General features: G+C 29.9%; 1 pseudogene; it reads right to left on the reverse strand.

Annotated features, from left to right (window-relative positions):
- Positions 1 to 5,899: 5,899 nt before the first annotated feature.
- Positions 5,900 to 9,599, reverse strand: LOC124943289 (annotated as a pseudogene).
- Positions 9,600 to 12,460: the final 2,861 nt, after the last annotated feature.

The following is a 12,460-nucleotide window of genomic DNA, read 5'->3' on the forward strand; positions in this document are numbered from 1 at the left end:
TGTCAGTAGACTCTCTAACAACAGAGTTACCATCAGCTGAAGACTTGCCAACAACAAAGATGTTGTCAACAAACTCGCTATCATCTGAGCTGCTCCATCAACAAAGCTCGCCAATAGTAGAGTTGTTGTTAGTAGAATCACTATCAGCTGAGTTGCTCAAATAGTAGAGTTCGTTGGAAATAGAATTACTCAAATAACAAAGTTCGCTAGCAGTAGAGTTGCTCTAACAATAGAGTTCACTGGTAGTAGAGTTGCTCAAACAGTAGAGTTGCTTTAACAGCAGAGTTCGCTGGCAGTAGAGTTGCTTTAACAGTAGAGTTCGCTGGTAGTAGAGTTGCTAAAACAACAGAATTCGCTAACAACAGAGCTCAGTAATAGTAGAACTCGCCATCAGTAGAGTTCGCTACTGAGTTCGCTATCAGCAGAGTAGCTCATCAATAGAGCTCGATATTAGCTAAGTTCTATATGAACTAAATGCTTATTGTAATATGACAAAATATACAACCAACTCTCTTATCTGACATGCAAAACAATAAACGAATATTACATTCTCCTGCACACTAAAATCCCATACGCCTGACATACGACAAACGTATCGTTGCCAAGTATCGACAAAATGGATTCGACCGTTGTCATGCATCAAATATAAAAAGGCATAAAAGAACAACGATGGACCTCTCCTTTTGCTTCTACTTCTTCGAGCTCGTTCTTCGCAAGTCACTAAGTTACGCATACACGAGACGATATACGTTGAGCGATAATCTTTTGTATCATTCAATAATCATTTTACTTGTGTGTAAGTTGAACAGATAGTCGTTTGTTGAACAAGATAGTGTGAGAGCTAGAAGTTCAAACATGCAAGTGTTAAGACTTGTGATCTGAGTGGGTTTGTGTAGCGTCTATACAAATCAAAGTCTTCTAGTAGAATCCTTTTAGAAACAGAAGAAGGGGTGACGTAAGAGTTTTATCTCCGAACATCCATAAAATCTTGTGTTGTCTTTTCATTGCTTCATTCAATCTTATATATGCCGCTTCAAATCCTGCAAGCATTTTCCGCACTTAAAACCGTTCAAGAACTTGCTACGATTTGTCCAAGAATATAAATATATTTTCAATCTTTAATAGGATTAAAATCGAATTTAAGTGAAAATAGGACAACAATATTCAACCCCCTTTTACTGTTGTCTTCGATCCTAATAGTGATGAAAAGTGGGGATACAAGTGTTATGTCCTAGTAGACAATAAGGTTTTGAGAAACCGATATGTGGTATTCCTTGAAGATCAGACTATTGAGAATTTTAAAGATAGTGACAAGGACCTATGGAGTAAAGGGAAACATGTACGTTGTCACACTCCCCGCCTTCTTGATGCATACATACTTGATCTTCCTGGTCTTGAGTTGTCTCATGATGTTGAGGAGACAATGCCACATGTAGCTTCAGACTTAAATAGTGATGATGATGTTCCTCAGAGCCAAACTATAGGCCATGAAAATGATACATAAACTAATATTGGTGATAATATTGAGGCTGACTTTGAAGTTTAACAAGAAGATGAAAATTAATAGAATCAACAAACATAGGTGCTTAGGAGGTCTACTAGGGAGAAAAGATCAATTTCTAAGTACCCAACCACATAGTATGTCCTTCTAACTGATTGTGGGAAGACTCTAGGCTATAAGGAGGCTCTTGAGAATGCTCATAAGGAAGAATGACTAGCTGCCACGGATGAAGAGACGAAGTCATTACTGAAAAATGGCACATATGATCTGGTGGAAAGAACATAAAAATATTACAAAATAAATGGGTGTACAAGATCAAACAACAAGGTGATGATAAAAAACTAAGAAACAAGGCTAGGTTGGTTCTCAAAGGTTTTGGCCAGAGGCATGGAATCGATTATGATGAGATTTTCTCACCGGTAGTCAAGATGACTTCCATTATGGTGGTGTTAAGTCTAGTTGCTTGTATGGATCTTGAGGTTGAAAAACTTGATGTTAATACTCCGTTTTCTATGGTGATTTGGATGAAGATGTTTATATGGAACACCCTGAAGGTTACACTAAGAAAACTGAGGAAAGCAAGGTGTGCAAACTTGTCAAAAGTCTTTACAGTTTGAAGCAATCACCAATGCAGTAGTATCTTAAGTTTGATTCGTTCATGATAATTCATGGGTACATGAAGACGTCTATAGATCATTGTGTCTTTGTGAAAAAAATTGCTTCTAATGATTTTTTATTATACTTCTCCTATATGATGATGACATGCTGATTATAGAGAGAGACAAACTCAAGATTTCCAAGTTGAAAAAGGATTTGGACAATTCTTTTGAGATGAAAGACTTGAGTCAAGCAAGACAAATTCTTGGAATGTAGGTCATTCGTGATCGGGTGAAGAAAAGGCTATGCTTGTCTCAAGAGAGATATATTGAGAAAATTCTAAATAGATTTTGTATGAACAAGGCAAAGTTAGTTGCTTGTCCATTGGCTACACACTTGAAAATAAACAAGACAATGTCTCCCAAGGATAAAGAGGAAAGACAAGAAATGTTCAAGGTTCCATATGCATCAGTAATAGGTAATTTGATGTATGCAATGGTCTACACAAGACCTAATATAGCTCATACGATTGGAGTAGTTAGTCATTTCCTTTCAAATCTCGGTAAGACACACTAGGAAGCGATTAAGTGACTAATGAGATATATTTGAGGGACCTCCAAGTATGCTTTGTGTTATGGTACTGGAAAGCCACATATTGAAGAGTTTCTTATTCATATATGAGTGGTGATGTCGACACATTGAGATCAACTTCAGGGTATCTGTTTACCTTTGAAGGAGTTGTATCATGATAGTCTCGTCTATAGAAATGTGTTGCTTTGTCTACTATAAAAGTTGAATATATTTTCATTACTGAATGTTGTAAGGAAATGAGATGGATGAAGGAATTTCTGAAAGGAATTTCTGAAGGAAACGGGTATAGCACAAGACAAATTTGTGGTGTTTAGTGACTCACAAAGTGCTATACATGTGAGAAAAAATCCAAGTTTTCATTCACGTTCAAAATATATCAAAAGAAGGTACCATTGGATCCGTGAAGTGTTCAGGAAGAAGGAGTTATACTTGGAGAAAGTGCATACGAATGAGAACGGATCAAATATGATGACAAAGAGCTTGCCAAGAGACAAGCATGAGATATGTTGTGCCAAAGCCGAAATAGTTCTGGTAGGGGCGTCACAATGATGAATATTTATAGCAACATTCTCTCATGCCTCGGAAATGGGAAAATTGTTGAGGTGTTCCTTGCCATTGGATCGGGTTTTAACTCACGTGTAAACGGGTCAGGATTTTCTATTATAAAAACGGGTCATAGTTTTCTTTTATGAAAATGGGTTAGTGTATAAATATATTTTTTTAGTATTTTTTCTCTTAACACAATAAGATTGAGAGAGAGTGAACAAATCTATGATTTTTCTACTTCCTTCTTGTTCTTTGGCTGATCCAAAGAGATGTTGGGGGAGCTTTTGATTGTGAAGTATTCCAATCATTCATAGTATAATCACTTCTTTCATTTGAGATCGGGGTATGTAAGTTTCTACTATTGACATTCTTTGATTTAGTAAAACTTATCCCTCCCGTGGATGCAAGTCGATTTTTACAGAACCATGTATATTGTGTTGTTATTATTTTATGCTATTTCAATTTTGATAAATTTGTTGTTCGTAATAGACGACTTGGAAACTAATTTGTTACAAATTTAATTTCTAAGAAGATTCGTAGTTTTGCTGTTGCAAAACTCAACCGTTCATGTGTCATCAAAGAAAGGAAGTCAACTTGAACCCTGCTTTTAGTACGTGGTGTAAAATTACAAGATATTTATTGGGTGGAATTTTTAAACAAATCAAATGACAATTGTAAAGAGTGAGTCATTTACTGGTAATTACTTAGTCAACACACTGCCATTTTTTCCGTTAGAATGAGTTTTTCAGGTGTTGTTTCACCCCAACATTCTATGCCCATGGGATTTTTTACCTTCTTCGCTGGTTTTCTTTTATGCAACACACTGTCATCCCATCGTTGGATGGATCTCGAGACTCACAAGTAACTTCAGAGTTCATTATGTTGTTGTTTTACCCCAGCATTCAATGCCCATGAGATTCTACCTCTTCGATGATTTATCAATCAACATGTTTCCATCATCTAACTAGATGGAGCTCACGAGTTTCTGAAGCTTGAATAATACATCATTAACATTTCAACATCTCGTCTTCAACCTCAAGTTGTTCAAGTCATTTTCATATTGAGTTTGAGGAGTAATGTTAAAATATAAGATAATATAACCGTAAGATATTATTACAATATGACACATTATGATAATATTAATATTATATTATTATATTAATTTCTATATAAGTCTAATCTAATGACTATATATTAGAGATAACTTGTGTAACTCTTAATATATCATCTAATATAATTTTTTTATTCTAACCGTTTAAATGGTGAGAAGTTATTGTATTTGTTTTTTTTACTATTTAGCATTGAAAAATAATGCTTTTTTAATATATATATATATATATATATATATATATATATATATATATATATATATATATATATATATATATATATATATATATATTTACTGATCTGAGAATAATCACTGTAATATTTGATTTTTTTATTGTGGAATTTGAGGATTTGGGGTTTTATTTTATTTGATGTTTTATTATTGTGGAATTTGAGGATTTAGGGTTTTATTTTATTTTGTTTGATTTTAGTTTATAGGATAATAGTTCATTTGCTTTTCCTTATGCATGATGATGGGATTCATCTAATTACAACTGCAGTTTATCAAATGTTTGGAGATGAGTCTTAAGCTGCTGATTAATTCTGATTTGGATTGTTATATTGTTTTTTTATCCATTTTTAAAACTAAATTATTTTTTATTTCATTTTATTTATGTTATTTTAAAACCCTAAACTAATTGTTCTTCATTCTTCAGCTTGTTGATGAATGCTGTTGCTCCATATTCTCTCTTTTCTCTCCTATATAGGTTGGCCAAAAATATTAAAACAGGGGCGACAGCAAACACAATATGCTAGGGTGATTGAATCGGTTTATTTATTTATTTTTTACAAACTCTATTACATTGGTTATCCTCTGTCAAAATTTTATATTTGACTCTCTATTTTCGTGACATTTTATGTTATCAAATATTACCGGTTTTGATAATTGGATTTTGAACGTATGTTCTTTATATTTTAAATTAATTTTAAAACAACTCATCAAAGATAAAAACATTACTATAATATAATAATTTAAAACAAAAAGTTTCGATTTGAATAAACATTCACAATCTAAAATAACAATGCACTTAAAAATATATTTCATTCTCCTACTATTTTAGTTAATTTTCAATTAAAATTACTGCTTGAAATATCATAAAACACCTAATTTTTTAGTGGGTTTTTAAGCAATAAATATATATTATATTATCCTAGTTAAAAAATAAGACAATATTGAATTTACCACAAATTGTATTTATTTTTGTATTCATTTCATTAATGTTTCCAAACCAGGGACTTTCACTTTGTCCATTATTTCTTAATTCTTAATTTTATTCAAATATAAATTTATCATATTCAAATCACATAATATATATATAGATTTAATTATATATGAAACAAGCTAAATTTCCAAATAAAGTTTTGATCATAACATTAATAATAAGCCAAATATCCATAAAATAACCATGGTCTCCAAAGAAACCAATAATACCTAATATCTTAAATCTAGTCAACCTAAGAAGAACCACTTTTATTCGCAACAAACACAACAACACGATCACGATAATTCAAGACTCGGGCAGGTGGCTAACCACTCGTTCTTAAGTTCATTGTTCATTTCTTGACACCATAGAACAAACCCCACAGCTGTTCGCCAGCTGAACTCCTAACCAACTTTGATTTCCAACCGCCAACTATATCATCATAATCCTCCTACAGAATATACATTTGCATGCATAGAATAATTAGCCTATCAAAAATCTTTGCTTTCATCAATGCATGCCATAAAGTTTAAACACACACACATAAGGCATACCTTAGAGAAGTCCTCGATGAATTCTTCTTTTTCCTTCTCAATCTTATCTAGTTCGTCCTGCAGAACTCTTAAGAACTGAAAAGAAAGAAAATATGGTTAAGATACAAATTCATTACGGTGAAAAGTAATGTTTTTTATGGACATGAGAACCTGATTGGTCCGATCCTCTGCAATAACGTCGACAAAGCCAGCATCTCTAAGCATCTGTAAGAGACCAACATAAGATTCTTTATATTTGTCAAAAATCATAATAATCTGAAATCAAATAAGTAAAAAGATAACACTATAATGTGGATAATGATTAAATCTAAACAAAGTGAATGTGAAAGTTGATTCTCAATATATTATACACATCAAATAGAAGTCATGGAATTTTGTAATGTTGATTACTAATATTATGTAGCAACAAAATGAATAAAAATATCATTTCAGTTTCAATATTGGCGATTTTTCAATGGAATTGTGATTATGACACATATTGTGACAAAGTACATATTTTTTTTCAAATAGGATCAATGTTGAGAGAGTACCTGGCCATATGTTTCGACATCATGAAGATCATATCCTCTTTGCTTTATATAACCAGCAAACTCCACTGTTGGAGTTCCGGCACCCTTGCAATAGTCACTGATGAGAACTTTGCCTCCCGGTTTCAGCCATTTGTAGAATGATTTGAACAATGCAGGTTTATCCTAACAAAAGAAAACATCGATATAAATTGTGGTAGACGATATGGAAAGAATGCAACAGACTTAAGTTTAGTAAATCTAACTTGTTCTCTTTGTGTAACTTTTAAATATAAAAACTATAATTGATTAAACATATACATATTTCCATATCAGTGAACATAGAAAATCTACCTGAATGTGGAGAATGGTGTCTCTGCTGTAAATCACATCAAATGAATTATCCGGGTAAGTTTTCTTGGTGCAGTCAGCAACTTCAAATTCAACTGCATGTTTTAGCCCAACCGCCATTTCTAGAGCAAAAGAGATCATATTGACTGAAAGATCTATGCCAATTACATGAACATCGAAGTTCCCAGCCATGTAGAAATCTCCTCCACCGATTCCACATCCCACATCAAGGACTTTCTGACCAGGCTTAAGATCGAGCATTTCAACAAACTCTTTTGTTGTCTCTGTTGAATCAAACGGTTCTAATTCTCAATATTTATACTATATGGAAAATCTTTCAATCTACCCATTTGTCAAATAATCCAAAGACAGAAAATTGTGGTTCTGTCCCTTCAAATAAAAAAATTCCACACAAGGGCTGTTTTGTTATACACTTTTTTCATGTCTTGAAAACTTTAAATGTGTTACATTTTCCAAGAATCGCGATGATTAGAAAAAGAAAACCATACCCGAATGAAAAAATCGCTTTCAATTTAAATTTCTCGAGTTTCCAGTGGAATTGTGATTGTGATAAAATACGAGTTTTCAATATATTTATTTTTGGACATCAATTGCAAAAATAGAATACCTATTCCTCCTGTGCTAACAAATCCCTCTCCAAACACACGTTCATAGCGTAGAATTCCATTAGATTTGTACTGGACATTGTCAAGGAATTGCTGGAACCCTCTGTCATCGTCAGAACTAACTTTTTGCCATAACCAATAAATCTGTTAAAGGAAAACAGGTGATGCTAGAAACAACTTTTATGATCTGGATCACATTAATAACACCAACATAAGGATTGTAAACTATTATTAATATTTTTACCTGGTTCTGGTTCTTTTTGTTGTTCACATAAGTTCCAATGCACTTGCAACCAACTAGAGATAGTTCAAAAGAATTCTCAGATGTATTATCGCGTACGTGACACTCTTTGAAGACCTGTTGAGCAGTAGGAATCATAAAGATTACTTAGATCCACCATTTTTTTCTTTCTTTCATGGGGTATTCTATTTGAAGTTCTCATTTTCTTTATATGAGGCATTCATCTTTATTCTGTTTCAGAATCATATCATTATTTTAATATATGCTCTGAGAACAATTGACCCAAGTAGATACCTTTGTGTAATATCTAGGCTCACGGTAGTGAGTTGGGTTGTTCTTTCGCTTATGGTCTCCTGATTGATGGAAGCACGACTCTCTAAAGAAAATATATCCACCAACCTTCAACCATTTGACCATTCTTTTCACAAGATTCTCAACCTGCAGTGAAGAAGATGCATGAGTTTTTAGTAAAGAGAATGAAAATGACAATATCAACTATTTATGTGTTTTTATCACGTAATAGATCTACTAATTGTGCATAATTTAAACCAAGTTAGATGAACCTATTTCAAGCACGAGTTTAGGGGTTTTCTGAGATTTGTGTAAATACTTGCTCCATATGAATAGCTGCATAATCAGCCACATGAGGACTTGGATACATTTCAAGTGATTAATTGTCTGCTCAATTTTAGATGTGCTTCTGTCTTTATCTGATGAATTGTGTTTCTATTTTCAAATAATAGCTAATTTATGTGCAATGCCAGTGTTGTCCTCAGAAAAAGGCTTGACTTCAAGCCTATTTGGTAACTAGATCATATTATTTTTTGGATCATGACATGATGTAATTTGTTGTTTCATTAGGATCCAAATTATAATGTATATTTTTCATGGATATGATTATATATTTTTTTTATCATGAATCATCGTATTACCTTTTAGACCATTGTAATTGTTGGAAAACATAAGAAATGTAGATCTTGTATGGATAATGATCTACATGAAAAAAAAAAACTGATACAAAAACAACCAAAAGAAATCTCACCTCATTGTCAGAGAGATACATCAGTAGCCAGTTTGAGAATATTATGTCCAAGGATTCATCAGGAATAACGAGATCAGATGATGTTACATCAGCACACAAGAATTTAACATTCTCAAAATGTCCATTGATACTTTCATTCTACAACATTTGCAACAGTTAAAAAAATATATAATGAAAAATCAAACAGAAGGCATCAATGTATATGAGAATACCTTCTTTATCACACTTTCAATAAAATCCAGAGCCAGGACATGACCAGCTTTCTTAGCTAGTTCACCCGTAAAGCGACCAATTCCTGCACCTAGTTCCAGTACAGTTTTTCCTTCATAAGGTGGTAACAAAGAAAGAACCTGCATAAACCATTCCTTATACATGAGCTTCTGTAATAGGCCTTTAGATAGTTTCCAGTTCTAGATTCTATATTTGAACTTTCTAAAATATTTAGATTTAAATAAAGTTGTAGATGATCTAAGGTTACTCCAAAATTGGGTAAATTTGCACCATTTTCAGCATGGTAACTTTTATGAATGAACTGGGTTAAAGAATCACACATGAAATTGCATAAAACATCACAGCAGCTGAATAAAAAAAAAAGTCTTAAACCTCAGGTCTCTCCTCTTTGTCAAGATCAGCAGCTTTTGAATCAAGCATCATAGCTTCAATAGTAAGTTCTGAAGAATGTTCAACCCAATAATTCTTCTGAATCTCACGTTCTTGTCCTGCATGTGAATTTAACAATAATCAAAATTTAAGTCTTGAATTCTCTGTAAAGAACGAGAGATAGATATATAGATAGATTTGTTCACCTAATTGAGTAGACATTGTGAAAATGGAGAATGTATGGAACTAGAAATGAATCGGAGCAAACAGCATGAACACAATTTATATGTGTCTTTTTTAATAAACAAATTGTAGATTATATAACAAAATTATATTTTATTTTGAAAATTTTAAGATATGATATAGATAAATAATAAATATATTGTAGATTATCTTAATATATGCATGCTAGTAATCTATATATTATTTTCAAAATTATTACCAAATATTATTATTTTTCTTTTTTTCTCTTTTTAAGTGTTTGAAAAAGATTTAAGAGATTTTTTTCTAGATTCACACCCTATTTCATTTTTTAAAAATAATTATTTAGGAGATGGTTTGATTTTAATTTATGATAAAATTATTTGTTGATTCATATCTTGTGCAAATATCGGAAAAATTATAATAAAGTTTTATGAAAAATAATTTAATACAATTGTTTAAAAGAAAATTTCAATAAAATTAGAACATAAAAAAAAATCACACAAATCATCGCGCAAAGTATTATACATAATATTATTAAAGTATTTGATAAAGGTTAATAAAATAGGTAAACAATAATGTTTTTTCTCAATAAAAATAATAAAAATAACATATAGTGCTATTTAATTAGAAATTCATTAATTTTGGGTGTAGACAGGGGTAGATTAATCCGAAATTCAATCCAATCTGAATTCTATATACTAATTTGGATTGGATATTTCAGATTGGATTGAGATCGGATCGGATTGAGTTCGGATTGAATTAAATCGGATTGGATTAGGATTATCCAAATTATCCAAACTATCTAAATAAAAATATATTTTTTAATTTATTTTTTCTGTAAATTAAATTTCATCTCAATATAATATATATTTTATTATCATCAATTTGATAACGATATTTATTTTTATTTTTTTATTATTATTATTTTTATTATTTTTTTCAGATTCAAATTTAATAATAATAAAAAATTCGATTTTTTAAAAAAAAATAAAAATAAAAAATAAAAATAAAATATTGTTGACTAATTTTAAGTTGGTATATATAAATATTTTTTAGTTTGGATTATCCAAACCATTTTCAATCTAATCCGTATTAATTAGTAAAATGGTTTGGATTACAGATCGTATAAATTTAGTTTGAATTTACGACAGATCGGACAAAACGGATTGGTTTTACCCATTTGCTCACTTCTAGGTGTAGACTTTATATATGTAAATAAAATTGATGGATTAAAGTGTAAAAGAAAAACATATTAATATAAATTTACATATATGCTAACAAATAAATAATACGATTATATGTATTTGTTTTTATTTTTTTGGAAAGGTAAAACATGCTAGATTGAGGTTTGAATTCAAATTTCTTATTTAAAAAATAAACAATTTAACCACCTGAGTATACTATATTTGAATATCAAGAATTAAAATTAAATAAATTTTTATTTTTAAATAAAAAGTCACATATACAAAAAAATAATTTATAACAAATAATATTTACAAAATTAAAATAATTAAATTAGTATCTAAATGTTAAATTATTTAACCAATTTACAAAAATAAAAACTACAACGAAAATGTTCGTAACAATCTTTGATGATGATTACAAAAACGAACTTATTTTAGTTTTATAACAATAAATAATAAAGTAGAAGAAATTGAACGAAATAAACAAACTGTGTGATAAAAATCTATAACAAATATTATGAATGATAATGAAAATTGCTCGAAATTTGAAAATACAAAAAAAAAATGATAACAAACTATATAAAAATAACATCAAAATGAAATATCAATTGACTTTTGATTGAAGAAATGAAAAATAATTTTAGATATAGTTCTTTGTTGCTAAAGAAATGTATCGTTGCACTCAATGAATGATTACCGATAAAATTGAAGCATATAATAACAAACCATCCACAAAAAGTTGAGTGTATTATTGAAATTAAAAAAATCTTTTTACAATCAACTAATTTGGTTAACAAGATGTAGTACTGAACAAAAATTTAAAAACAAACTTAAGTCTGAACAAAATCTTCTCAATATGTAATAAAAGCAAGAACCAGTAATAATCATTTTCAATCTTCTAAATAACTTAAAGTGAAAATTAATATACACATCATAATTCTATTTTTGAATTATGCATTCTCACAATTTAAAAAATAAGTAAGAATGGAGATTAAAGTATTATAAATTACTAAAATATTAATTTATTAAAGATTTACAATAATTACACAACATTTATGTCACAACTCAAGTGTTCGATTTTCTTTTCCTGTTTTGTGAAAAAATGTGTTCAAGATTTTGACTCACAATATTTATTATCACACTATGTATTCATGATATTCAAATTATTATATATTAAATTTATTTAAATAATTTATAAACAATGGAACATCTCATTATTTAATCACAAATAGTCTCTATCATAAATAAAAATAAAAATATCACGATTCCTATTTATAACACTTTAAATTAAAGTTACTTAAAATTCTTAATTTAGCACCAAACAAACCCACAGACAAAATCTTATAAACAGCGGTATATGAATGCTTTAGTTATCTAAATTATTATTTTTTTAATTAGGAACATTTATAAAATAAAAATAAAATTGCTAAAAACATGAGTTAAGGAATTAAAAATACTTATAAAAATTGAGTTATTTAAACTCTTTTTATATGACAAATAAATTTTGTAGAAGAGAATAGATGTTTCATATTTGACTTTTTTTTTATAATCTATATGTATTGGGTAAATTCTTTTTAAAAATTTTGTTAAAGAAAATACGGATTG

Source organism: Impatiens glandulifera, chromosome 6 (assembly GCF_907164915.1).
Source record: "Impatiens glandulifera chromosome 6, dImpGla2.1, whole genome shotgun sequence".
In the NCBI taxonomy this organism is placed as follows: Eukaryota; Viridiplantae; Streptophyta; class Magnoliopsida; order Ericales; family Balsaminaceae; genus Impatiens; species Impatiens glandulifera.